General features: G+C 49.3%; 1 protein-coding gene and 1 non-coding gene across 2 annotated transcripts in view; one reads left to right on the top strand and one right to left on the bottom strand.

The window, feature by feature from the left end:
- Nucleotides 1-27,282, bottom strand: part of LOC126092878 (serine/threonine-protein phosphatase 6 regulatory ankyrin repeat subunit A-like) — a 111,352-nt gene that overhangs the window by 69,458 nt on the left and 14,612 nt on the right. The window lies entirely within an intron of this gene.
- Trnat-ugu (transfer RNA threonine (anticodon UGU)) lies at nucleotides 26,699-26,773 on the top strand. The gene has a single exon. It is a non-coding gene; the product is annotated as a tRNA-Thr (tRNA).

Raw genomic sequence — 27,282 nt, 5'->3', positions numbered from 1 at the left:
TGAAGTCCCCAACCAGCAAATAGGGGGGTGGAAGCTGACCAAGAAGATGAAGGAGATCAGCTCGTGCCATTGGTGTGGATGATGGAATGTATACAGTACAAAGAGAGAACGTGTATCCAGAAAGGGAAAGACGGACGGCGACAGCTTGGAAGGAACTGTTTAAGGGGATTGGGTGATAATGGAGAGTATCATGGAGAAGAATCATGAGTCCTCCATGGGCTGGAGTGCCTTCAACAGAGGGGAGGTCATATCGGACGGACTGAAAGTGAGGGAGAACAAAGCGGTCATGGGGACGCAGCTTTGTTTCCTGAAGACAGAAGATGACCGGCGAGTAGGAGCGTAAGAGGACCGACAATTCATCCCGATTGGCTCGAATGCCGCGGATATTCCAGTGGATAATGAACGTAGGGTGAACAGGAAATTGAGGAATGTGACCAAAGTTGCTGTCAACTGAAAGACTGCTCGGAGCTAGCAACCGACAGCATGGAATGGCATTCAGCCAAAGGCAGAAGATCCTGATCCATAGGTTGGTCAGGAGCAGTCCCTGCCACCAGCGATCGGCCGGTTGACCGGCCACCAGCAGTGCGCCTCGGCGACACAGAAGATGGCCGAGGGCGATTTCCGCCAGGTGGTGCTGTAGAGGGGCACGCCTTGGCGGAGAAGGAGATGAACTGGGTTTCTTTGTAGCCTTCTTTGAAGAATGTTGTTTAGATGAAGGAGGAACCGATGGTTGTGAAGTTGCGGTACGTAAAAACTCTTCACGAGTATGCTCTTTTTTCGAAGACTTGGCGTCCGACTTTTGGGCTCGAGATGTAGCAGAACCCGACGAAGGTGAGCCATAGAGTGGGCAGGCGAAAGTGGTGAGGTTGAACGAGCGATCTTTGCGCTGGCCGATCTGACGACCGTGGTACTAAAGGTGAGGTCGCAAGTCTGCGTGGCCGCCTCCTTTGTTGGCCGAGGAGAAGCAAGGACAGTGCTGTATTTTCCTGTCTGAGGCACGGTGGGCTTGCGACTGGCGAATAATTTTCGAGCAGCAAAGGTCGACACCTTTTCCTTCACCCTTATTTCCTGGATGAGCTTCTCGTCCTTAAAAACGGGGCAATCTCGAGAGGAAGCAGCGTGGTCACCCATACAGTTGATGCAGCGAGGGGATGGAGGTGGACAAGCACCCTCATGGGCATCATTGCCACACGTAACAAATTTGGCTGGATTGGAACAGGACTGGCTGGTGTGATTGAACCGCTGACATCGATAGCAACGCGTAGGGTTTGGGACGTAAGGGCGAACGGAAATTATCTCATAGCCTGCTTTGATTTTCGATGGGAGTTGAACTGTGTCAAATGTCAAGAAGACAGTGCGGGTTGGAATGATGTTCATGTCAACCCGTTTCATTACTCTATGAACTGCCGTTACGCCCTGGTCAGACAGATAGTGCTGAATTTCTTCGTCAGACAATCCATCGAGGGAGCGTGTATAAACGACTCCACGTGAGGAATTTAAGGTACGGTGCGGTTCCACCCGGACAGGGAAGGTGTGGAGCAGAGAAGTACGCAGCAATTTTTGTGCCTGGAGGGCACTGTGTGTTTCTAACAACAGGGTACCATTCCGTAATCTGGAACAAGACTTTACAGGACCGGCAATTGCGTCGACACCTTTCTGAATAATGGAAGGGTTGACCGTGGAGAAGTCGTGACCTTCATCAGTCCGAGAAACAACAAGGAACTGTGGCAACGATGGAAGAATCGTCTGTGGCTGAGATTCAGTATACTTACGTTTGTGAGCAGACATAGTGGAAGGTGAGGAAACCATTGCGGAAGAATCCCCCATGATTACCGGGGTCTCCGATGGCGCGCTCCTCCCTTGTGGGGGCCCTCTCTGAGGGCACTCCCGCCTTAGGTGATTGTTCACACCTTAGGTCACACCTCCCGACAAACGGACGGAGGGACCAATCGGCATTTTCGGAAGGTATCAGCTCGGGTAATCACCCCTCCCTGGGCCTGGCCGTTACCAGGGGGTACGTACGTGTCCTACCTGTCTACCCGGGGCGGGGAATTACGCGTTACCCCGTCACCGGCTACGCACGAAAGGCGTGGGTCGGCCTTCAGACACGCACAGGGAGGAAGAAAGAGAAAGGGAAAGGAAGGAAGAGAGGTCTCAAACGCCGCAGCGGAGAAAAGGGAAAGAGAAGAGGTAAGGAAAAGAGAAGGACAAAGGAAGGAAGAAGACATAAAAGCAAGAAAGGCGAAGAATGCAGTACATTTACGAGCGTCCGTCTCCGGACGTAGGCACAAACCATACTCACAGATGGGGAGAAAGGGAAGGAAAGAGCCAGAGGTGAGGGGAGGAGGGGCGAAGATAGGGATGGGGAAGGATGCGGAATGGGAAGGTATGCAGCCCGGAAAGGAAGGAAGGCCACATTAGCTCGGGGTCCCGTGCTCGCTACGCACGTATCCACAAAAGAGTTGTGGACCCCCTGGGGGGGTGAGAGAGTGAGAAGAAAGAGTGTGCTATTATGCATTCGAAAGTCCCAAAACCTGACGACGTAATGCCGAGCGAAGATTAATTTCCGGAATGCCAATAGCAAGATGTCGCCCATTAGTAGTCAATTTTGCCAGTCGATTGTTAAGTTAGTGGCCTGTGATCCAAATGCGGCCTGTGATCCAAATGAAAACCATGGAGCAGATGAATGCTGTCTGCATACCGGAGTACGCCAGTCGGTCGGCTGCGACAGTTCGTAGTGCCTCGACTGTATTCAGGTGCTTATTATCAAGACGTAGTGCTGCTGCGGTCTTCGTCCTCGAGGATATATTCGGTTGTCGTTCCACCTTCGGTGAAAGGGAACTGATTGGGTTGTTGGTTGGTTCTTCGGCGGTCCCTACGTCGTGCTGCCACCCGATTATTTAGTTTTACCCTTGGCTGCCTGTCTCACCTGAACTGTGGTTACAGTCACCTCCCCAGGACGACCCTTGCAACACTTCTGAGCACCACTGATCTGCTGTTTGTGATTTTCTTATGTCGCAAGTACTGTGCCAGGCCTTCAGCCGCGTTTATTTTAAAATCTGCTGCTTTCAGCCGTAATGTGTAAATTCCTGTCTGTAAGGTTTCTCTTTATCTTGAATTCTTCAGCCGTACTATGTCAATTTTCATCTTAAGGTTTGTCTTTATTTTGAATAATTTCTTGGGGCTTCATGTGTCAAACTATTTAAATTTTTCTTAAGATGGTTTTCTGCTGTACTTTGCAAATGCTTGTCTTTAGATGTTCCCTTTATGTTTAAAAATTATTGGGCTTTCAGCGGAGGAATTAATTTAAAATTTCCGTAATATGGCCTTTAGCCAAAGTTTGTGAATGCTTGCCTTTTAAGAATTTCCTTTGCTGATCTGAAATATTATTTGGGCCTTTAGCCACGAAGATATTTTGATTTTACTCAAGGAAGGCCTTCAGCCGTTTCTATAAATCCTTGTTTCAAAAGTAAGTATTTAAACTTCTTGACAAGTTAATTCGGACTTGAGCCGAGAACTGATCCTTGTTGTTTTAAAGAGAAAACCTTGCACTGGTTTTCGCGGAATGAAGTAGTGTGTTCTTGTGTAACTAACAGTAACTGATATTGGCCCCTTTCCACAACCTGTCCTGCGGAACCAGATTCCAACTGGTAGCAGAGCGAGGTTACGAGCCACGGACTTCTGGGTTATAGACCCAGCGCGCTTCCAGGGTGGACTGTTTGAAGTCTCTGCATTTCTTCCGTTTGGTTCTATTTAGCGTCTAGTTGGCAGAACACCTAATTGCATATCTTCTATCGGGAACTACTCGTGCCGCTAGTGAACTATGGAAGCTTTTAACGAGGGAGTCTTCATCGGACGTGCGCAGGTTGAAACTGCTGAGAAGGGCTGTGCTGTCTGCGGTGTGGAGGATAGCTGTAGCATATCGCTTCCAGCAACAACACTGCCCAGGTCCTTGGAGTTGAAAATCAGAATTCGGAGGAAGCGTGAAATTTATGGGCAATTGTCGGTGGACTCTCGTTCGTAAGTATAAGGGAAGGGTTTCAAAAGACGGTTGTAGGGCTGAACTACAGGCAATTAGGCAAGAAGATCTTATGAACATTAGAAAACAAGTCTGTGAAGAGCTGCACTCAGCATTGGAAGTAGGGAGGCAACCGCTCGCAGCGCGAATGGTGAGAACCAGGCCCAACAATCCTGAACTGCAAAATTGGAGGCTGTGTGTGACAAAGTGGAGAGTCTAAAAATGGATGAAGTTTTAAGACGACGTAGCTTTGGCAAACGAAGAACGTATCGAAAACTTAAGGAAGTGTTCAGAAGAAAAGGCTGTAATTCCATAAGTGTTTTTGCTTTTAAACTGCTCTCACATTCAACAGAGTCTCTCGTAATTTAGTGATTGGCGTTTTTACTTCTGATCGCTTCTGGGCTCCTTCAATTTATCACTTGCAGGACTTCGGTCGGTTCCTTCCGTGTGCAGGGGTGTCGGGTGGTCTATGTGCCGGTGATACCTCTGCATGGTTGGGTCCGAGCCAGTGACTTCGGGACGTCGTCCGTCCGAAGGGAGTCGGGGACGGAGCGCCAGTGAGGTGCGGACAGCCAGTACTCGCCGACCTCTGACGACACTTATGTACTGTCCACAACTGAAGGACCGTCGGTTGGTCGTTCGCTCGTTCGTCTCATCGGACGACGTGTATTTGTTAGCCGACCGCTTATGGAAACACTGTATGCCTTGTCATTTCTCCTTTTTGTTCCACGGCGATTGGTTTTAGGATTGTCGGAGGCTTGGTGCAAATGTTCACGGGGAACTGAGTGTAGCTTCTGTGATTTCCGCTGAGCAGATGAATGCTGTCTGCGTACTGGAGTAGCCAGTCGGTCGGTTGCGAGAGAGTGGGCCTTGACTGTTTAGATGCCGATTATGAAGACAGAGTGCTGCTGCGATCTTCGTCCTCCCGCATCTTTTCGGTTATCGTGCCGTTGGGTGGGTGGAAGGGAACTGGTTAGGTTGTTGGTTGGTTCTTCAGCCGTACCTAGGTCGTGCTGCCACCCGATTATTTAGTATTACGTTTGGCTGCCTGTCTCACCTGAACTGTGGTTACAGTCACCTCCCCAGGACAACCCTGCAACACTTCTGAGCACCCTGTTCTGCTGTTTGTGATTTTTATCGAATGTATTTTAAGGTACTTCACATATCAGCAACAAATTGAGGACACTTCCTGGATGTAACTGAAAAATATGAATGGCAGGCATTTTTTCGACATTTTTAGAAAACCTACAACTTCTGATGCTGCATTTCAATATATACACAACCTCTTTCTTTTACAGCATGGTTAGCCGAATGAGTGAAATCCCATTAGCAAAAGCTGAAATCGAAAAAGAATACAGCATACTAAAAAATATGGCGGTAAAAATGGATACAAACCTGAGATTATTGACAAGATACTTAGTAAAGGTCTCAAAAAGACGTCCAATTTACTGCACGAAATTACTCTCTCCCTGAATGAAAGCAGTAAAAAGATACAGTCTAGCATGGAATTCTTAGGTCTCTCTTAGAGAGTCGCGCAAACGTTCCGTAAAAATACAGAATTAGGCATTACCAGTAGAAACATTAGCAAACACTCTCACTCATTCTACAGAAAAACACGACCCCCTTCTGAAATCTTGGGCCTACAAAATTAGTTATTGTGGCTGTGACGGAATGGATGTTGGTCAAACTGGTAGAACATTTAAAGAAAATTTCAGTGAACATACAGCTTTGCATACTATGAAGCACTCCACCTTTAAAGAACATTTGCGAAGAACGGAATATAAGGTCACAAATAGTCATGACAATGTAGAAATACTACATATTGTCGAAAAAGGAGGTGCGATGGATGTACTTTAAGAGTTGGAAATTTACATCCATGCAGAACGACAGTATAAAAATATGTTTAATGAACAAATAGAATCTAAAAATACTTTTTTCGAAAATTTTTCACTACCTACTACTCCGGTATCAGGAACAATAGTAGTCCCCTGGAGACCAATTTGTGATGTGTCGTCCTCACTGGAGTTCCACTAGAAACGACTGCACTATTATCGATTCTTACCAGCAACGCTTCCTATAACCCTTGACTCTGTGGTTTTATCTTTGACCACACATCGATGTTTGAAAACCACCCCAGCCTGTGTCGCCTGGCCACCAAGAGCTGTTGCATAGCGGCATGTCGAGCATAAAACGCTGTGTGTTGATGTCTTCTAGTAACTACCATTAGCCCCACTGTTTTGTATTTTAGATTTGATTCGCGGATCCAGTTATATGGCTTCTTCTACGTATAGCGATTTCACGAACATGTGTCGTGAGTGATATATTTTACTCAAAGACCCAAATTACGATCCTTATTGATTATGGATCATAATATTGTAGTAATTTATTAGTGAAGGTGCTTGTAAGGTTATAGATAGCGCGAGAGATTCTGGTGTACAAATATCTCACCCGATACAAAAAATTTTAGGCAGTGATTCTTTATACAGCTTTTTTTATAATTTTCACTGTGTCCAATTAATTCCGACACCTCTTTGGCATATTTGGCGGCAGGGTCACGCAATAATTTCATTTCGTATGTGAACCTCTTCCTACTTGGATCTGTGTAGATGTGTGTATTAAGTTTCTAATATCACGGCAACTCCTGATGTGGATCTAAGTGACAGGATGGACAATATTTAGTTGTTTAGACTAAGGTTGTAGATAGACGTCGACACCTAAGTTAGGGAGTCGTTATCTGAAGTTCAGATATTTTATATTTTTAGTTTCGACTCGTATATGTTGAGTGTGCGCTTGGTTCGCGTCAGATTTGTATTATTTGAACTTAATCTAACCACTGTGTTCCCATAGAATTTCTTGGCCTCTGATACATTTGAGGCCAGTCAGTCTTTACACCTAATGGTAGCTACCAGATGGCCGGACCTGATCCTGGACTGATACCGAGCAGCAACAGAAGAAAATCAAGTGACAAGCAAGACAAGCCGAGGAGAGAAGGAAACGGATACACTATTCTTCACAGAAGCAGGAACAGCAGACTGTTTAACCTGCATCGAACGTGCATGGAATGGACGTATGTAAGGCATTCATGATGGACCACTTCAAGATGACATCGTGTGTGTTTGCCGAAATACCATGGAGGAAATACGAAATGATCCGGTCGGACACGCGAGAATTCTGTAAATTAGATGTTCTGATTGGGGAAGGGCAACGATAAAACTAGTAATAAAATTCCGTTAGCTACTAACCGACGTGTTACATACTACTCTGAACCACTTGTTCATTTTCGAAACAGCATTTCAGAGATTATTTCTTAAACTGGGAAATACTAGAGGTTATTAATCATTTACATTTTACTTGTTTAGCATCCGACCCGAGTGGACCGCTGCTCTCTGCTTGTGGCGCAGCTGCAGGAGGATAGCTCTAGAGTGGTCGACAATAAGTGAAGGCGAGATTGCCGATCGTGAACATCTGACACTCGAGGGCTCAGCGGATTCGACTCCACGACTCGAACTTCCACAACTCTTGTTAGCTTTACCGGCGGTACTCGTCCGTCCTTCGTTAGGGGCTTCGAAGGTAATACCAGTGACCCAATATATCTGTCACTCCCACGTGCTGCAGGCCTTCATTCTTCCTCCAGCGCTTCCTTGGATCACCGCCCATTGCACTCTTCACGAACAGGTCGTAAGGCACATTTTAAATCTCTTTCTTTTTAGAAGATAAAAATATGGCGAATCACTCTGAAGCTAAAATTCTTTGCTGAAGGGAGACGTCGGATGCCTCAGCCTAACCCAACCAACTACCTGCAGTATGGCTGCAGGCAAGCAGTGGAGATGCCAGCGTTTACTCTAGACATGCCACGGCTGCTCAGGTACTCCAAGAGCCGGAGCTGACAGGACACGCACGAAACAGGAGTTGGACTGTGGCAGCAAGTCGGACCACACCACCGATACCGCACAGACCAGTCATGGACAACTAAGCCCACAAACTCACGATGCAACTACTGGTGCTGTTGCCAACTACAACATGAAGTGGCAACACAAACACATGGAACACAAAAAACCCTGCGACCGCATCACACCAACAAGCAGCTATGCAGAAACCGATCGTGTCAGCAGGCTTCCTACCGCTCATTGAAAGCAATTAGAGAGATCGTCTCCTGAACAAGGAGTTTAGCGAAACGCATAACCCCACAACGTATTACTGAATTCTTACCGGGGACCACACCGTACTCTACTGCCGAACAAAACAGGCTACAAGAATCTACTGAACTTTCTGGAAGACAAGGATGTAGAGCATTTCACATACATAACTGTATTCCAAAAATCCATACGTGATGAAGGGGGTAGATGCTCGAACACCGATAGACAGTATCCACAGTATCCAATGAACTCATTGCCGTAGTCTTAGAAAGCGTTTGCGTAAATCGAATTAGTTCGTTCGGCACGATTAGACATTCACACTACATGGTGAGCTGCTCGACACGTCCAAATCAAGCGACGTGCTGAACATTATTTCTTTATGTGGTCGTGAATGTAGACACCAACAAGCCACCCATCACCGAACAATGTCCTAACTGCCAGCGTTTTGTGCATGCGGGTATTTAATGCGATCTTTCTTCCCACTCCCAGAAATGCACTAGTGGTCACAGAAGTGCACACCCCCCCCCCCCCCCATAACAGCACCACGCAAGTGCATCAACTTTGCTGCTTTGGAATATCTTTTGCTGGAGTGGTTGTTGGCATCTCCAGCAATGCAGGGCAGGTGGAGGAACCTCAGAGCTGTGCACACATACAGCAAACCCCCAGCAACAGACACACAGCCAACGAGAACAACACATCCGCTTGAGTTACATGCAGGACAGAAATAATGACACTACCCGCCCCCCTCCCTCTCCAAAAAGAACCATTGATTGCAGCCCACCACAAGCAACAGAAAACGCACCCACACAGCATGTCAACCAGAGGAGAGGTGAAGGAGGAGAAAACTAGCACAGCGCGAACAACTACATAACAAGGACAGAGACAGGACACCAATAAGCAGGTACATAACTGACACCTATCCAATGACCCACAGTACACAGCCAACACCGACTCACCACAGAACACAGGCGCCACCAAAACTACTCCAAAAACAGCTGACTCACAAACCAGACCAAACTCAACACCATCACAAGCACCACTGGCTGCGATTACCACCGATAATCGACCGGCGAACACTTCCTACATTATTCTGAAGAATAATGGAAACATTCCCCATACTCAAGGCCACCAAAATAGTCATGAAGATTATGGGCTCTGTCTCAACTCTTCACGCAGTTCTTGATGGGCTCGCTCAACTGGACCAACATACAAATAATCTAGTGCGAATGTGGAAGGCGGTACATCGGACAAGCACAACGCTGTATATCACAGCAATGTATGGAGCGCATCATAAACGTGCGCTTGGGACATATAACCAAGTCCGTGGTAGCAGAGCATAGCGTTAACGAGTGGCACACCAACTTTGAAATAACGAATAAGATATGCTGTGTCAACGGATTCTGAGACTGTCTTCAAGGAGGTAGTGGAAATACGTTTCCACAACAATCTGGTCAATTGAGATAGCGGATTTTAACTTAGCGCAGCGTGGGATTCCGCAATTAACGTTCCGTTCTGAAGGTGGCGGCGTCTGCGGACAGAATGGACAGCAACCAGCACTCTACGCCCGCATTGGAGCCGCACCGTGATCCCCACCACCGGCAGCGCCGCTCGTCCCTTTTCCCGAGGAGCGTTATTGGCCCGCCCGCAGAAGAGGACAGCGGCCAAGTAACTATATAGATACTTGCAGCACAGTACCAGTCACTCGCTGAGTAGCAGTCGAGGGTTGAGCATCGCTACTCTCACTCGCGCACTGTCAGCCATAGGCCCCGCTTGCACGGGAGTAAAAACGTAAGTGTTCTCCGGCTCTGTTTTTATTAAAACATAGACGGGCACTTGCGCCTAGGTCTTAGCACGGACGACACTGGGAAAAACATTTGCATGGCGTCGCCTGGCATAGTTGTGTCTTCTCGTCGTTGTGGTATGCCGAGCTTGGGTGGCGCCTTGGGGTCGCGGCGGTCTCTTTCCGCCGACTAAACGAGTCGCGCTTTCTTGTTGCCGCGGGCCGCGCGGCCGGCCGTCTCCAGCACCTCAGCTGCGCAGAGTCAGTCTCTGCCCGCCCAAGAACAGGGAAAAAGTAGGCCAGGACCTGGAAGCGGGCCGCGGAACCACAGAAATGTTTCCCGCCGCCCCCGTTCAGAATTCCGCGTCTGCCATCGTCATAGTAGGGTCAGCAATGCCACCGGAAAACCCAACGGTGACAACAAAAGTGGCAACTGACAATAACCTGGCAGCAAGCCCCCTTTCCGCTACCGACATGGCATAACTACACAAAACGCAGACAGACAAATACATCGTCAGGATTTGCGATCCCGCCCCTCCCTCCCCTCTCCTCAGCCCTCTCCTGCTTGCCCACGGCTGTAACCGCCTTGCCGACCACATCCGCCGCCTGAAGGGCAAGCAGGAGTCCAGTCAACCGACTAAAATCCTTCCCAAACCCGCAACTGCCACCAAACCCCCTACCCGATCCCAGTTCCTTAAATCCCCCCATTCAGGTCCACCACATCAAAGCAACGGCGTGTAAGGAAACACAGAAAGGAGAAGCTCTCCAAGGGGAAAAAGCACTTCACCACCCCCACCCCAACCACTTCCACACCCTCTGAGGAGCCAGCGCCCCCAACAGCACCTGTCGTCGCACTGGGAGGGGACCAGGAAACACCGGCACTGGAAGGGAACCGCGAAACCGGGCAGGATTCGGATGGTTTTGTGCTGGCGAGAAAAACGTTTCGCCAGCCGAAAATTCCGCCAGCCCGGGGAGTGGAACCCACCCCGAACAAATTTCAGGCGGTTGCTGATGAGCTTGAGACAACAGAAAACACAACACAAACACAGAACCAAGTCGCCCACCACCTCCCCCCTATTGTCGCAGAGTTTTCAGAAAGCTATGAAGAGCTCTTCGAACTGTTGAAAGCAGAAACCGGGGAGGCAGTTTTCAGGCAAAACCTGCTGGTGGAGACAAGATTAAAATCACATTACACACACTTGAAAACTACTCCACAGTCAGAACACTTTTTAAAAACAAAAACATACCCCACTACACGTTCCCCACAACTAAAACAAGGAACAGAAACACAGTGATGAGAGACCTCCCAAGACGAGTGTCCCCCCAGGCGATCAAAACAGATTTGACTGCCCAGGGGTACGACGTCAAGGCGGTCCATCAGATGGGCAACATGAACAGCAAGTAGCCACTATACCAGGCCACACTCCCGGACATCCCCCAGAACAAAAGGGAGATAAAAATGGTTTTGGCTCTGCCTGTCACCACCGAACCGCTGCGCCATAAGAACAAAACGGTGCAGTGCTTCAGGTGTCAGGGCCTGAATCACATCGCCGCCTACTGCACCATGCCAGTAAGGTGCAGGAAGTGCGCCGAGGCCCACGACACAAGAACATGTACACTAATACACACGGACCCATAAATAAGGTGCACACTGTGTGGCAAAAACCACACAGCGGGTTACCAAGCTTGTGAGGTCCACAAACGACACACACAACATGCAAAGGGCGCAAAGGCCGCCCCCCACACACAGAAACAAAACACCATAAACCCACCCAGACACACAAGAAAACAAAACATGTCAACACATACGGACAAAGCCTGGGTAAAACCAAGGCCGGACACACCGAGGGCGACTTATGCGGAAGTGGTTTCTCCTCCGAGGAAGCATGAAAGCGTGGCCCAATCATCACAACACCAGTCACTATCACGAGAACAACACCGGGAAAAGCACCGGGAAAACACGGCAACAACGACCAGGTCCACCATGACGGAGGAAGCACTAGGGAACCCAACACACACTCCCCCCCCCCCCCCATGGATCAGGTGATAGGCGTAATGGTGCAGACCATGATCCTCGTCATGGAAATGTTGAAGGAATTCAGGGAAGCCCAGAAGCAGAACACACAGATCCTCGTCGCCCTTCAGGCAACAGTCCAGCAGTCACTCTCCTCTGCAACTTCCTCAGCAGTATCAAAACCCCATCATGAATAGACGACCGAATATTCAATGCCTGACAATGTGCGTCTTTAACGCAGAGGGCATTGTTAATCAAGAGGTCGAGTTCAGAGAACTCATGAAGGAGTTCATCGACATATGCATGATGGGGGAAACCCACCTAAAACGGGGAATAAAAGCGACAGTCCCCAACTACGTTAGCTACCGTAAAGACAGGCCAACCCAAGGCGGAGGAGTGGCCAAATACATAAAGAGAGGGATCCCCACCACCAGGAATTCATACCAGCTACCAACAAAATCGAAGCAGTGGCGGTGGAAGTAACCACTGCCACTGGACCCCTAACAATTGTTGCAGTCTACCGACCCCCAAACGACCAGATAGATGAGGGAGATATAGCTGCTCTAGGGCAAATTGAAGGTAAACTCTTAATAGGGGGAGACTTCAATGCCAAACATCCTGATTCGAATTCTAGAGTAACCTCCAGAGCAGGCGCCAAAATGCAACAACTAGCGCGCACCCACCACTTCGAAACATGGGGTCCAGTCGAGCCCACACATTTTCCAAAAAATGGAGGCAGGCCCGACGTGTTAGACATAGCTCTCACTAGAAGGATCGCAGGGTTTGTGGCCGCAAGGACAATCAACAGAATGTCCTCCGACCACAACCCAGTGATTCTGGGGGTCGATGTGGGAGAATGGGTAGCACTCCCACGGTACCAGACGTTGTACAAACTTACAGACTGGGAGCGATACCAAGAAACTGTCGCCTCTGATATCGCTCGCGCTCCGCCACCTACTGTCGAAACAGTTGAACAAGCGCTACAAGACGTAACAGGCACCATCTTGCAGGCAGCGGAAGAAGCCACCCCTCCACAAAGGGATGGCCCACCGCCGCAAATACAGCTCCCGGAACACTTGCTAGCTCAAATTCTACATAAAAACAGTGGCAAAAGAGCGGAAGATCACCAGAAATCAGGCCACCAGGAGGCTGCTCAATCGTCTACAGAGAGAACTGAAGGTAGCACTCAATGAGCACAGAAACCAGCAATGGCAAAACCGCCTCACAGCTCTCAAAGTAGACGATCATACACTATGGCAAGCGACCAAACAGTTTACAGGAAGACGCGCTAGGATGCCGCCGCTGCACGGCGAGCAGGGATTGGTCTACAGCCATGCTGGAAAGGCCAACGCCCTCGCCGACTCCTTCGAGAAGCAGTTCCAAGCGGCAGAACCCCAGGATGACGAGCATGAAAGTGTGGTCCGTCGTCAGCTGGTTGTCTTCCTCAATGCCGAGGAAGACCCAGAGGACGAACCCATACATTTTGCCCCCGAGGACGTGGCAAAAGTAATCAGGTCCCTCCCTACAAAAAAGGCACCAGGGCACGATAGTGTCACTAATCAGTCAAAAAAACTCCCACCCACAGCAATCACACACCTCGCGAACGTCCTCAACGAGATTACTCGATCCCGTGTTTTCCCAGCTTGCTGGAAACATGCGGAAGTGGCCGCGATACACAAACCAGGGAAAGACCCTCTATTCCCGCAGCCGATTAGCCTCTTGCCAACTCTCAGCAAGATCTATGAGAGCCTCCTGCTAAGACCCATACGAGAACATATTACCAGAGAGCAAATTCTGCCAGATTTTCAATTTGGGTTCCGACAGCACCACTCTGCCCCACAACAGGTCATGAGAATGGTTGAAGCAGCCACAGAGGGCTTCAACCACAGAGGCTACTGCGGGATAGTGCTACTAGATGTAGCCAAAGCCTTCGATTCGGTATGGCATACAGGGCTACTCAACTAGTTGTACACACAAGGGTTTCCCGGAAGCATAGTTCAGCTGATCAAGAGCTATCTCACGAATAGGACTTTCTCCGTCAAAGTAGAAACTGCCACCTCCACCAGAAGGCGTATTCGTGCTGGGGTGCCACAGGGATCGGTCCTGGGGCCCGTATTGTACAGTTTGTACACTGCGGACACTCCAACGGCCCCCCTGGTGCACACTGCACAGTACGCTGACGATACAGCCTTCTACACGAGAAACGCGAATAAGGACCTGGTCATCCGTAGGCTACAAAAGGTTTTAGATGACACAAAAACTTGAGCCCGTCGCTGGCGCATCACCAACTCTGAGAAGACGCAGGCAATGCTGATTACCCGCAGGCTCGGAAGGCGCGAACCTCCTCAACGCCCCCCCCCCCCCTCCACCTTTACCTAAACGGAAACCAACTCCCCAGCACCTGGACAAACTCCAGAGGCTGCAGAACCGCGCCCTCAGAAGGGCACTGCGTCTACCCCTTGTATTTCCCACAGACGACCTGCACGCCGCAGCCGAAATCCCACTCCTGAGAGAGCGTTTCCTGGATCTGGCAAGGGCTTCTATGAGGGTTCTTCCAGATCCGGAAACGCACTCATCCACTCCCTAGGTCGGTATGACATGTCCCGCGATAAGCACAAGCGCCCTATGACGATCTTCGACGACTAAGTCGAAGAGAAAATCCCAACACACAATCCCTAATCCTGTTCCTTCCCCCGTAACACCAATCTTCTCGCCTACCCCAGGCAAGTACCAGACACACAACAATCATCACATTATCACAGACACCTTATAAACTATAGAAAAATCACACACGTCCACAGGGGAGTAAAAGCCGAAAGGCTACACACTCCCCCTCACACTTCACCAAAGAGGGTAAAGTAAAAGATGAGAGCAGCAGCAGCAGTATCAGTCACTCGCTGAGTGGCAATCAACAGTTGAGCATCGCTCCTCTAACTAGCGCTCCGTCAGCCATAGGCCCTCACTTGTACAGGTGACACACCAGGAGTATCATCGGCTTTTCTTTTATAAAAAAGCATCGGCGGGAACTCAGTTGAGGTCTGCAGTAAGGAATTACGGCGGGCAGGATATTGTTTGCGACGCCCCACACAAATCCACTTCCTCGAAACAGCGGCGTGCAAGGAAAGACCGGAAGGATAGGCAATCGAAGTCCAAGAGTAAGAAAACGTCCACCACCCCTACGCCAACCACTCCCACACCTTCTGAGGAGCCTGCGCCCCCGACAGCACCTGTTGTAGCCCTGGGAGGGGGAAACCATCGCCCTGGACGGGAACTGCGTAACCGGGCAGGACTCAGGGTTTCGTGCTGGCGAGGAAAACCTTTCGCCAGCGAAGACTTACAGCAGCCAGGGGAGCACCCACCCCAAACAGATTTCAGGCGGTGGCTGATGAGACAAAACAAAGCAACACAACAGAATCACAATCACAAACAAGTCACCCACCACCTTCCCCCCCCCCCCCCACCACACACAAAAAACATACCTCACTACACATTCCCCACAACAAAGACACGAAACAGAAACATAGTTGTTAGAGACCTTTTAATACGACTGTCCCCCCAGGCAATCAAAACAGACTTGACTGCCCAGGGGTAAGTCGTCAAGGTGTCCGTCGCTGGCGTATCACCATCAACTCTGAAAAGACGCAGGCTATGCTGATTACTTGCAGGCTCGGAAGGCGCAAAACTCAACACTCCCCTCTATCTACACCGAAATGGAACTCAACTCCCCTGGCGCAGAACCGCCAAGTACCTTGGTGTAACCTTGGACTCTCGTCTTATGTGGAAACCCCACATAGACGAGGTCCACAGGAAGGTCTCCGTCAGAATATCCATCCTATACCCTATCCCGAACTCAACCAGCTCCATTCCCTGCCCAGTAGCAGTAAATTTATACCACGCCCTGATACGGCCAGTAATGGAATATTTTTTTTTTGTGGTTTTAGGGCGCACAACTTAAATGGTCATTAGCGCCCTGACTACTCTAAAAATGCACCGCGAGGCACAAGTTGACAACAACTAAAAGGGAAAACACAATAAAAGACAGACGGACAGGCAGAGGATTAAAAAACATCAAATGTCCTTAGCGAGGTTTGTCAAATTGATAAAACAAAGAACACGAGCAGCTGCTCGTGGGTCATCCGCTAAAATGGCATCGAAAGTATTAGGCAGGTTAAGATCGAGGCGCAGTGTGGTAAGATCTGGACAGGACATTAAAATGTGCCTAACCGTCAGCAAGTGCCCACATGGGCAGAACGGCGCCGGCGCAGCCGTCAGCAGATGGCGATGGCTGAACCGGCAGTGTCCAATTCTTAACCTTGCTAAAACGACCTCCTCCCGCCGAGAAGGGCGTGAGGAGGACGTCCAAGCCACGGGAAGAGGTTTTAAGGCCCGAAGCTTGTTGTCGGTAAGTGCAGCCCAATCGGCATGCCACAGCGACACGACGCGCCGACAAATGACCCTGCTAAAATCGGACGAAGGGACACAACAAGAAGCTGTCCGAGGCTGGAGGACCGCAGCCTTGGCCGCGGCATCTGCAGCTTCGTTCCCAGGGATACCGAAATGGCCAGGAACCCACATAAAGCTAACCGGCGTACCGACGTCCACCAGCTGCTGGAGAGAGCGTTGGATCCGGTGTACGAAAGGGTGAACCGGGTACGGATCACTGAGGCTCTGGATGGCGCTCAGGGAATCTGAGCATATGACATAAGCAGAATGTCGGTGGCGGCAGATGTAAAGAACAGCCTGGTAGAGGGCAAAGAGCTCAGCTGTGAAGACCGAACAATGGCCATGGAGCCGGTATTTGAAACTTTGTGCCCCGACAATAAAGGAACACCCGACCCCGTCATTGGTCTTAGAGCCATCTGTATAAATGAAAGTCATGTTGATGAACTTCGAACGAAGTTCCAAAAAACGGGAGTGGTAGACCGAACCGGGGGTGACCTCTTTTGGGAGCGAGCTGAGGTCGAGGTGAACGCGGACCTGAGCCTGGAGCCAAGGTGGCGTGCGGCTCTCGCCCACTCGAAAGGTTGCAGGGAGTGAAAAATTAAGGTGTTGAAGGAGGCGACGAAAGCGAACTCCAGGGGGTAGCAAGGCAGAGACATACAACCCGTATTGAAGGTCAAGAGAGTCGTCAAAAAAGGAACGATAAGACGGATGGTCGGGCATTGACAGTAGCCGACAGGCATACCGACAAAGCAGTATATCGCGCCGGTAGGTGAGTGGCAATTCGCCAGCGTCAGCATGAAGAATCTCTACGGGACTGGTATAAAATGCTCCGATCGCAAGTCGTAAACCCCGATGTTGTATGGAGTTGAGGCGGCGTAAGATGGATGGCCGTGCAGAGGAGTATACGAAGCTCCCATAATCCAGCTTGGAGCGGACGATCGACCGATATAGACGAAGTAGGACGGTTCGATCCGCTCCCCACGACATACCACTGAGAACACGGAGGACATTTAAAGAACGGGTACAACGGGCGGCCAAATATGACACATGTGGAGACCAGCTAAGTTTCCTGTCAAAGGTAAGGCCTAAAAATTTGGTTGTCTCCACGATTGGGAGAGCAACGGGACCGAGTCGTAAGGACGGTGGGAGAAACTCTTTGTAGCGCCAGAAGTTAATACAGACCGTCTTCTCGGCAGAAAAACGGAAGCCATTGGCGACACTCCAGGAGTAAAGACGGTCAAGAGAACGCTGAAGACAGCGCTCCAGGACACGTGTACACTGCGCGCTGCAATAGATGGTAAAATCGTCCACGAAAAGGGAGCCTGATATATCAGCTGGGAGGCAATCCATTATTGGATTGATCGCGATGGCGAAGAGAGCGACGCACAAAACTGAGCCCTGTGGCACCCCATTCTCCTGGCGAAAGGTGTCGGACAGGACAGAACCCACACGTACCCTGAACTGTCGATCCAATAAAAAGGAACAAATAAAAAGAGGGAGGCGACCGCGAAAGCCCCATGTTTGCATGGTGCGGAGAATGCCCGCCTTCCAACAGGTGTCTTAAGCCTTCTCCAAATCAAAGAACACAGCCGCGGTCGGGCGCTTCCGCAAGAAGTTATTCATAATGAAGGTCGACAAGGTAACCAGATGGTCAACAGCAGAGCGGCGCCTTCGAAATCCACATTGTACATTGGTAAGTAGGCGTCGAGACTCGAGCAGCCAAACCAATCGAGAGTTAACCATTCGCTCCATCACTTTACAGACACAGCTGGTAAGCGAGATAGGTCGATAACTGGAAGGCAAGTGCTTGTCCTTCCCCGGCTTAGGAATCGGGACAACAATAGACTCGCGCCAGCATGCGGGAACATGTCCCTCAATCCAGATGCGATTGTATGTACGAAGAAGAAAACCTTTACCCGCAGGAGAAAGGTTCTTCAACATCTGAATATGAATAGGATCAGGCCCTGGAGCGAAGGACCGTGATCGGCCAAGTGCGGTTTCGAGTTCCCGCATGGTGAATGGTGCATTATAACTTTCACAATTCGAGGACGGAAGTCAGGTGGCCTAGCCTCCTCTGCCTGTTTGCGGGGGAGGAAGGCAGGGTGGTAATGAGCGGAGCTCGAAACCTCGGCGAAAAAGCGGCCGAAGGCATTGGAGACAGCCTCAGGGGCCACAAGGACTTCATTCGCGACCTTCAAGCCAGAAACTGGGGAGTGGACCTTAGTGCCAGATAGCCGGCGCAGGCTACCCCAGACAACAGAAGGAGTAAAACTGTTGAAGGTGCTTGTGAAAGCAGCCCAGCTGGCTTTCTTGCTTTCTTTAATAATACGACGACACTGAGCACGTAATCGTTTATAATTAAGGGGATACGGAATCACCTATCCCCGCAATGTTAATATATGCCTACTATAGGGAACATTTTCTCACAAACTACTGGAGACAGAGAGGTAAAAATTTTACTGTATGTGCATTCATATGTTACAACAATACTGAAACAACAGTTTATTGTCAAAGTATTTTCTTACAGAGATATTGTACATTTATTTTTAAGTAAATTTTTTCCATCGCTTTTTACTAGACTATCACCCCTAAGTCTTTTGTAAATCAAGTAATTAAAAAATCGTTGTTTCAGTATGTAATAGGGACCTATGTCACTACGTCATAAAAATTTCAGACTTCTAGGTTGACCAGTACCTGAGATAATGTTCCTAGATGAAGTAAAAAGTAAACTTACGGGAAACGGAGAAAGAAGATTAAAACATTCCTGATCCGTAGCTAATACCCCCTTCACAGTCTTCATAATCATCTTCAAGTCTTCTTTTGGCACCCCTCTGCACCTGTCTTGCTTTTTTCACTAATGTCTTGATTATATTATCAGCATGCCTTAGTCTGTGCTGATCTAAAAAGAACATAGCACGTACCGTACGGGAACCAACACACATACCCAACTTTTGAAGGACCTGGCATTTAGTTATATTTCCAAGATTGAAGGTTGCCACAGCATCATACACACCAAAATGTAGTGTATTAATTCCGACAAACACTGTTTTTGGGAGACGATGCCATATCACACTATTCAAGCACTCGTTGGGGTTCTGCGTTTTTCCGTGAAGACATTTCATCAGAAGACTTCTGTCAGCCAGATCTCTGAAAATGGGCTTTATTTCTGCCATGATGGCTGATGGTAGACTGTGGTGGTGAATGTATTTCTCTCCTGTTGTTAGTCCCCTATTGTATTTACACCAGCTGTTTTCACCTTTGGGGCACAAACCATGTTGTGGATGCTCATCCGTGGATGCGGTGTGGAAATATAAAGCCCATATAGCTCTCCTCATTTCTTCAAGATTGCCTGTATTTTGCCTGATTGCAAGGCCATAGCAGTTCTGAATGTGGTCTATTATGGAATCAGTCAATCTTCCTCTGCCATCCAAGGTTTTCCCATCATCTAGTTTTTTCCCTTTCATAACTGATTTTAACCTTCTCAGCCTGGCACCCATTCTCTTCTGCACATGTCCTATACATTCAAGTTTGCTTATATTTACACTGTTCCCATATGGTTTGCTTTCCAAAACTTCTTTGAATGCTTTAGAGTCACCATCTCCCAGATATTTGACATAGCGAACATTATACCACTGTGAAGAGCGATGAAAAATTTTCTTCACCCGAGCAACCTCCATGCCACCACTACTACCATAATAATTAGCAATACAGTCATCACTGTGTTCATTTTTCAGCCTGCCTGTGCACCTACAGTATTTAGACATTATTGCAACATCAATAACCTTGCCAGTATCAACACTAGTTGCTGTTACAACACCATTGTTGGAGGTGTGGCCCCTTTTCTACCACGTGCCATCAAACGCCACTGTGAGGTCACGACTGCCGTCATTTTCTTCCACTGCTTCTTCCAAAGCAACCTGCATTGACTTCTGTGCTACATCTTCAACTGCAGATCCTAGTACATAATTGTAAGCTTCAAACTTTGAAGGTGCACTTGGAAGATTTAGAACACCACATAGCATATCACCAGCTGCTTTGCCCTTACCAATTGCTCGCAATCCATAAACTAACCTAATATTTACACTATAAAGTTCAGTTTTCTTGTATCCATTATTTACAGTTACTGAAACCGAACTTGGAAACTTACAGCTGTATTTACAAACACTGCATATTAAATTAAACTGGGCAGCCAGGCCAACATGGGATTCTACTTTCAGAGAAACGTTTCCATGACATTTTTTGCAGCACAAACTGTTTTCAAGAGCTTCACACAATATATTCGTATCAATGAGTTCAAAAACTTCATTCCCTCTATCAAGTAAATTATATTTCTCTTCCAAATCTCTTAGTTTTTTATGAGAAGCACTGTTTTCATTTGGTGTAAGTTCGTTCGGCAAATCAGTAATAAGTGGATTCACATTTTCCAACAGTGATGATGATGAACTGCTTTGCTTTGCTAATGAATCATTATTTCTTTTCTTTTGCCAGTTCACACGCTTTTTAAATACTTTTGCTTTAGCTCTAGGCATTTTCACTGCGAAAAATGAAGCACTAAATACGAAATAACTCAACAACAACTACTTTCTTATATCACACTGTTTACAAAACAGTCCCGCCACAAAGTCAAAGAGTAACTTGAGGAAACCAGAGAGAAACATTTTCGGGCAACTAGTGTATAAATAGTCGCTGGAAACCGGGATATTTGAATTCATGTCACTTTAAAGGTACTGCCAAAAAGTTCATGGTCAGCCACGAGAGACGTGTATAACTAAAGCGCAATACCCGATCTCACAAATATATAAAAATAAAATAGTTATAATTGTAGTAGAGCTATGTATGATACGTCATTTTAAAGAGGAAACATGGCAGAATATAATACGCCAATAAAAAAAATTCGATTTTTTAACCCAAAATCCGATTCCGTATCCCCTTAATACAATTCGCCATTGTAGGGTGGCGTTTAAAGGTGCGTAAAGCACGTCGACGAGCACGTAAAGCGTCTCTACATGCTGCGGTCCACCAGGGGACCGGTACGCGACGTGGAGAAGAAGTAGGGTGAGGGATGGAATATTCAGCAGCAGCGAGAATGACTTCCGTGAGGTGTGCGACCTGACGATCGCAGCTTGTGAAGGTTTGATCCTGAAAGGTCGCCCTGGAAGAGAAGAGCCCCCAGTCTGCCTTGGAGATGGTCCAACTAGTGGAGCACGGAGAGGGAGTATGCTGCAGGAGATGGATAACACACGGGAAGTGGTCGCTCGAATATGTATCAGCAAGTGCATACCACTCAAACCGGCGTGCAAGTTGGGGAGTACAGATAGAGAGGTCTAAATGGGAATAGGTATGAGATGTGTCCGAAAGAAAAGTAGGGGCGCCAGTATTGAGGCAGACAAGATTGAGCTGGTTGAAAAGGTCTGCTAACAAGGAGCCCCTCGGGCAGGATGCTGGAGAGCCCCAAAGGGGATGGTGGGCATTGAAGTCTCCAGTTAACAAAAATGGTGCAGGTAGCTGAGCAATAAGTTGCATCATGTCTGCCCTGGTAACGGCAGATGACGATGGAGTGTAAACGGTACAAAAGGAAAACGTAAAGGTGGGGAGAGTAATGCGGATGGCAACTGCCTGCAGGCCGGTGTGCAACGTGATGGGATCGTAGTAAATATCATCCCGGACCAGCAATATAACCCCTCCATGAGCTGGGATACCTACCACAGGGGGTAGGTCAAAACGCACAGAGGTGTAGTGTGCCAAGGCAATTTGATCGCCTGGGCGTAGCTTCGTTTCCTGGAGGGCTACGAAGAGCGGACGGTGCAAGCGGAGCAGCAACTTCAAGTCCTCTCGGTTGGAGCGAATGCTGCGAATATTCCAGTTAATAAGTGCCATCGTAAGAAAAGGAAGATGAGAGAAGGGGTCACCTCGAAGGCCGCTTAGGGCCTGGCTTCGAGCGAGCACTGCCGCCGCTATCAGTAGGCGGACAGTCATCGTCCATGGGGTCTGTAGGGTCATCGGCCATCTCGGGACGATGGCCGGGAGGGGGAGCTTCCTCCGCCGGTGAACGGCCAGATGTTCGGCTACCAGCGGTGCGGACAGGCGAAACAGATGACGGCCTGGGGCGGCAACCGCTGGGTGGCGCAGGAGAAGAAAGGCGCCGTGGAGGAGAAGGAGAACTGTGCTTCCTATGCGCCTTTTTAGAAGGACGTTTGGTGGAAGTACCGGTCGAAGGCTGGGAGGTCGAGGGACGGAGGAAGTCTGCACGGGATGGTTCCTTCTTGAAGGCCCGTGCATCTGACTTCGGGGTCTTCGACTTAGCAGAAGCTGAGGAAGTGGCTGGTGTCTGTGGGGTGATGGGAGGAAGAGGAGACGTCGACCGCGCGATCTTAGCACTGGCCGAACGGACGACCGTGGTGCTGAAGGTCAGATCACATGTCTGGGTTGCTACCTCCCGGGTAGTCCGAGAAGAGGCGAGGACAGTGCTGTATTTCCCCGCTGGGAGCAGCGTGGGCTTCCTACTAGCCAATAGCTTGCGAGCAGCCGAGGTGGACACTTTCTCTTTGACCCGAATTTCTTGGATACAGCGTTCTTCCTTATAGACAGGACAGTCGCGGGAGGATGCGGCATGGTCACCCTGACAGTTCACACAACGAGGAGACGGAGGTGGACAGTCACCCTCATGGGCATCCCTGCCACAAGTGACACATTTAGCCGCATTGGAACAAGACTGTCGAGTGTGATTGAAACGCTGACACAGGTAGCAGCGCGTAGGTGTCGGGACAGAGGGGCGAACAGAAATAACCTCGTAGCCCGCCTTGATGCGCGATGGCAGCTTAACACTATCGAAGGTCAAGAAAAGTGTCCGGGTCGGTACAAGGTTATTGTTGACCTTTTTCATGACCCTATGGACAGCCGTCACGCCCTGCTCAGCGAGGAAAGATTGAAGCTCCTTGTCAGTCAATCCGTCGAGGGAGCTACTATAGACGAATTCAAAGTTCGGTGGGCCTCCACCCGGACAGGGAACGTGTACAAGAGTGTGGCCCGAAGCAGTTTTGTGCCTGAAAGGCATTCTCAGTTTCTAGTAATAACGTACCGTTACGCAACCTGGTACAAGATTTGACAGATCCGGCTATGGCATCTTCGCCCTTCTGAATAACGAAAGGGTTGACAGAGGAAAAATCCTTTCCGTCCTCAGATCGAGAAACTACGAGGAACTGTGGGGCAGGCGGTAGTACTTTTGTCACTGTTGGCTGGTCACGTTTCCGTTTTTGGGTCGAAGTCGAAAGCGATGGAGTAGAATCCATTGCGGAGGAATCCCCCATGATTGCCAGCGTCTCCGATGGCGCGCTCCTTCCTTGTGGGGACCCTCTCAGAGGGCACTCCCGCCTTAGGTGAATGTTTACACCTCAGGTCACACCTCCCGAGAAACAGACGGAGGGACCAATCGGCATGGTCAGAAGGTATCAGCTCAGGCAATCACCCCTCCCCGGGCCTGGCCTTTACCAGGGGGTACGCGCGTGCCTTACATGTCTACCCAGGGCGGGGAATTACGCGTTACCCCGTCACCGGCTACGCGTGCGAACGCGTGGGTCGGCCTTCAGACACGCACAGGGAGGAAGGAAGAAGAGGAAAAAGAAGAGAGAGAGGGAGAAAGAGGACAGACTGTCTCAAACGCCGAGGCGGAGACCAGAGAAGGCAAGGAGAAGAAGGCAATGAGGAAGCAAGGAGAAGAAGGCAATGAGGAAGCAAGGAGAAGAAGGCAATGAGGAAGCAAGGAGAAGAAGGCAATGAGGAAGCAAGGAGAAGAAGGCAATGAGGAAGCAAGGAGAAGAAGGCAATGAGGAAGCAAGGAGAAGAAGGCAATGAGGAAGCAAGGAGAAGAAGGCAATGAGGAAGCAAGGAGAAGGAGGCAATGAGGAAGCAAGGAGAAGAAGGCAATGAGGAAGCAAGGAGAAGAAGGCAATGAGGAAGCAAGGAGAAGAAGGCAATGAGGAAGCAAGGAGAAGAAGGCAATGAGGAAGCAAGGAGAAGAAGGCAATGAGGAAGCAAGGAGAAGAAGGCAATGAGGAAGCAAGGAGAAGAAGGCAATGAGGAAGCAAGGAGAAGAAGGCAATGAGGAAGCAAGGAGAAGAAGGCAATGAGAAGGCAAGGAGAAGAAGGCAATGAGAAGGCAAGGAGAAGAAGGCAATGAGAAGGCAAGGAGAAGAAGGCAATGAGAAGGCAAGGAGAAAAAGGCAATGAGAAGGCAAGGAGAAAAAGGCAATGAGAAGGCAAGGAGAAAAAGGCAATGAGAAGGCAAGGAGAAAAAGGCAATGAGAAGGCAAGGAGAAAAAGGCAATGAGAAGGCAAGGAGAAGTCAAGGGAAAGAGTAAGGAAGACAGTGAGGTGGAGAAGAGCAAAGAAAGGAACCAACAAAAGGAAGGAAGAAACAAAAGGAAGGAAGAAACGAGAAGTGAAGTGAAAAACCAAAAAGACCACGATTATAGGTCGTGAAACCGTCCGTCTCCGGACGCAGGCGCTAACTACCCCCGTGAGGGGGATGAACTCCTTTTAGTCGCCTCTTACGACAGGCAGGAATACCTCGGGCCTATTCTAATCCCCGGACCCGCAGGGGGAGTTATAGAATATGCATGCCCTGTCTGGGGGTACGCGGCAAAGGAGCACCTGGACGAACTCCAGAGGCTGCAGAACCGCGCCCTCAGGAGGGCATTGAACTTACCTCTCTGATTCCCCATAGATGATCTGCACGCCGCAGCTGAAATCCCACTCCTGAGGGAGCGTTCCCAAGACCTGGCAAGGGCCTTCTATGAGGGTTCTTCCAGATCAAGAAACGCCCTCATCCACTCCCTAGGTCAGTATGACATGTCCCGCAACATGCACGAGTTCCCCTTGACGATCTTCGACGACTAAATCGAAGAGAAAATTCCAATACCCAATCCCTAATCCTGCTCCTCCCCACGAAACATCAAACATCTCGCCAACCTTAGGCAAGTACCAGACACAAACAGAACAATCGTCATTTCACAGACACAAAAAACTACAGAAATAATCACAAACACACAAGTACATAGGGGAGTAAAAGCTGAAAGGCTACAAGCTCCCCTCACACTTCCCCAAAGAGGGGAAAGTAAAAGATGAGAGCAGCAGCAGTATCAGTCAGTCGCTGAGTGTCAGTCTTACTGTGCAATAATCGCGTGCAGAGCTGTGGGAGCACATACGATACTACACCCAGCCATAGGGACCTGCTTGCGGGTTTTGTCTCGAGGGTGCGTGACGCTTTAAAACTTGCGCATACCAAGGACGCAGGAGCGACCAATACTCAGTACCATCTGAGGGCAAAGCAGCCTGAGAAAGCATTTAGAGTGGCATTGTCGTGTCTTTTCGCCGCTGCGGAATGTCTTGTGCAGGTGATGCCTTGGGGTCGAAGCGGTCTTCCGCTGTCGATAAAAGGCGCATCCTGTTGCCAGGGGCCGCATTTTCGGCCGTTTCGAGCGCTCCAGCTAAACAGAGCCAGGCTCAGCTCCCCCTCCCCCCCCCAAAGGTTAGGGAAAACGTGGGCCAGGACCTGGGAGCCGGCCTCGAAACGGTAGAGGAAGTTTCCGCCGCCGCCGTTCAGACCTCCGCATCTATCAGGAAAATAGGGCCAGCAATGTAACCAGGCCACCCAACGGTGTCAACGATGACTGTATAACTGGCACCCCCTTCGCAGCAGCCCCTCTTTCCACTCCCGACATGGCGAGAAACACACCGAATGTAGTAACACACAATACGCTTACAACAAAATACATCTTCAGTACTTGCGATCCCGCCCCTCCTACCCTCGTCCTAACTCCGCTCCTGCTTGCCGACGCCACCGACACACTTTCAGACTATATTGCATCTATATATGGCGGTAGTATCTGTTCCCGAAAGAACAGTTACCGTGGATGACCATGCAGCTTTGCTAGAAATGAAATGATAATTAAATGGACACCCTAGCTGCAAACAGGCGTTGATGTACTTCATTGGGGACATGTTGAAAATGTGTGCCCCGACCGGGGCAAGAACCCGGGGTCTCCTGCTTACATGGCATGTTCTTTCGGGACAGATACTACCGCCATATATAGTTAAAATATGGCTTCCCGGCCATTGACCTTGTGCGAACGCACAAGCTATGTCCGAACTCATACCGGACTTGGTAGATTAATCTACCACGAGTAATGAGTATGATGGGCAAACATCTATTAGGCGCACTACGAATGTAGTGGTGTGGACATGTTGGGTATGTGGATCTCACGGGGAGCATGCAAGGGACAAGTCCCTGCAGACGCACTATCCTCTGTGCCCACGGTGGCTTAGATGGATAGAGCGTTTGCCATGTAAGCAGGAGATCCCGGGTTCGAGCCCCGGTCGGGGCACACATTTTCAACATGTCCCCAATGAAGTACATTAACGCCTGTTTGCAGCTAGGGTGTCCATTTAATTATCATTTCTATATTGCATCCCTGAATAATGGCAAGCAGACGACCCGTCTGCCGATCAAAATCCTTCCCAAACCCACCCCCTCATCTCAGCCTTCCACCCATTCCAGATACCTTAAATCCACCCACACAAGTCTGCCACATGCTAACAGCTGCGTGCAAGGAAGGACAGGAAGGAGAAGCACTCCAATGGAAAGAAGCACTCCACCACCCCCCCCCAACTACTACCTTTCGCCAGCTGAGGCTTCCGGCGGCCCGGGGAGTGGAACCCACCCTGAACAGATTTCATTCAGTGGCTGATGAGCCGGAGACAACAGAAAACAACACAACAGAATCACAAAAACAGAATCAAGTCACCGACCACCTTCCCCGATTGTCGCTGATTTTTCTCAGAATTGCGAGAAGTTCTTCGAGTTACTGAAAACACGAATCAGGGGAGGCAGCTT

This window comes from Schistocerca cancellata, chromosome 7, assembly GCF_023864275.1.
Source record: "Schistocerca cancellata isolate TAMUIC-IGC-003103 chromosome 7, iqSchCanc2.1, whole genome shotgun sequence".
Classification (NCBI taxonomy): Eukaryota; Metazoa; Arthropoda; class Insecta; order Orthoptera; family Acrididae; genus Schistocerca; species Schistocerca cancellata.
Note: the sequence above shows the minus strand (reverse complement) of the source record. Positions and strands in the feature narration are given on the sequence as shown.